The sequence below is a fragment of the Schistocerca americana genome, chromosome 4 (genome assembly GCF_021461395.2).
Source record: "Schistocerca americana isolate TAMUIC-IGC-003095 chromosome 4, iqSchAmer2.1, whole genome shotgun sequence".
Classification (NCBI taxonomy): Eukaryota; Metazoa; Arthropoda; class Insecta; order Orthoptera; family Acrididae; genus Schistocerca; species Schistocerca americana.
Genome location: NC_060122.1, coordinates 682,358,851 through 682,360,982, shown reverse-complemented (window position 1 = coordinate 682,360,982; position 2,132 = coordinate 682,358,851). Strand labels below are relative to the sequence as shown.

General features: G+C 49.6%; 1 pseudogene; it reads left to right on the top strand.

Annotated features, from left to right (window-relative positions):
- Positions 1-646: 646 nt before the first annotated feature.
- Positions 647-764, top strand: LOC124614357 (annotated as a pseudogene).
- The last annotated feature ends 1,368 nt before the right edge of the window (positions 765-2,132 follow it).

The window sequence follows — 2,132 nt, the reverse complement described above, 5'->3', positions numbered from 1 at the left end:
GAATCACCGATTTTCAAATGTTAACGGACTTTTAGGACACTCTTTATATATGCTGATGTGGTCAAACACTTAAATATTTGTACACCATCTTCTCCAAATCGTTTGAGTTAATACGTAGTAAAAGGAGTCGATTGTTGGTAATATATATCTCACTTCCCACACACTGATTTAGAGCGGCGCCTATGCTGCTGCCAGACCGCCCCGCCTGGGGAACTGAAATCCAATAAAGAATAGAAAAGAAGACATGCACTGAGTAGGCAATACACAATGACGACGTACTTAGAAGCGTTTTCGTCTCCCTCTGGAACGCAATTCACCAGTGATTCTGCATGCCGTGGATTCGACAAGTACCTGATAGTTTTTCCGAGATTTGTGACACCAGATGCCTACACGCAGGTGACATCTCCGGTAATTTAAAGGCGGCTGGATTATGAGCTCGGAGCTGGCGCCCGCTAGCGTTACAGTAGTGTTTCATGGGATTCAGATAAAACGAATTTGGTGGCAAAGACTTCAGCGTGAGTTAACTATCGTGCTCCTCGAACCATTGCAGCAAATTCTAGCCGTTTAACAGTGACGTTTATCCTGCTGGAAGATGCCACCGCTTTTTGGGAAGACTTCTATCATAAGGTGGTCCCTCATAATGTTCGGCAACGGCCTTGCCGCAGTGGATACACCGGTTCCCGTGAGATCACCGAAGTTAAGCGCTGTCGGGCGTGGTCGGAACTTGGATGGGTGACCATCAACGCCGCCTTGCGCTGTTGCCATTTTTCGGGGTGCACTCAGCCTCGTGATGCCAATTGAGGATGACACGGCGGTCGGATGGTCCCGGTAGGACACTCGTGGCCTGAAGACGGAGTACTAATAATGTTCACATAGTCCACAGCTGGTGCCCCATGGAAGCCCAGGTGATTGTCCCCCATAAGATGATACTGCTCCCATCGGCCTGTGTCCGTGGCGCACTGCATGTTTCGAGCAGGCGTTCGCCTGGATGACGACGTATCTGGACACGACCACTGACCTCGTTTAAAAATAAAAAGGATTCATCCGACCAGATGACATGCTTGCATTGATCCGCGGTCCTATCTCGATGGTGCCGTGCCCACTATACTTATAACTGACGATGATGTTGGGTCAACACGGGAACACGTAGTGGTCCTCTGGTGCGGAACACCATGCTCAGCACTGTACACTGAACGGTGTGCTCCAAAACACTTGCTCCTTCGCCAGCATTGTACTCTGTCGTATGATTGGCCACAGATCACAAACTATCCTGCTTCTGAGAGCGGGCGAGCCTCCGATCTGTATTTTCTGTGACGGGGTATAGACGTCCAACTTCTTGTCGCACACTCGCGGTTCCCTCATTCTTCGACCAGTTCCCATAGATGCTTAAGACAGTAGCATGCGAACAGCCGACCAGTTTCGGCATTTCCGAGATGTTCGCTTCCAGGCACTGGACCACAACAATCTGGCTGTTGTCAAAGTCTCGTAAGTCGGCGGATTCCCGCATATGTGCCTCTTAATCATAGCTACACTATTGGCCATTAAAATTGCTACACCACGAAGATGACGTGTTAGAGGCCCGAAATATAACCGACAGGAAGAAGATGCTGCGATATGCAAATGATTAGCTTTTCATAGCATTCACTCAAGGTTGGCACGGTGGCGACACCTACAACGTGCCGACATGAGGAAAGTTTCCAACCAATTTCTCATACACAAACAGCAGTTGACCGGCGTTGCCCGGTGAAACGTTGTTGTGATGCCTCCTGTAAGGAGGAGAAATGCGTAGCATCACGTTTCCGAATTTGATAAACGTCTCATTGTAGCCTATCGCGATTGCGGTTTATCGTATGGCGACATTGCTGCTCGCGTTGGTCGAGATTCAATGACTGTTAGCAGAATATGGAATCGGTGGGTTCAGGAGGGTAATACGGAACGCCGTGCTGGATCCCAACGGCGTCGTATTACTAGCAGTCGAGATGACACGCATCTTATCCGCATGGCTGTAACGGATCGTGCAGCCACGTCTCGATCCCAGAGTCAACAGATGGGGGCGTTTGCAAGACAAAAGCCATCTGCACGAACAGTTCGATGACGTTTGCAGCAGCATGGACTATCAGCTCGGAGACCAT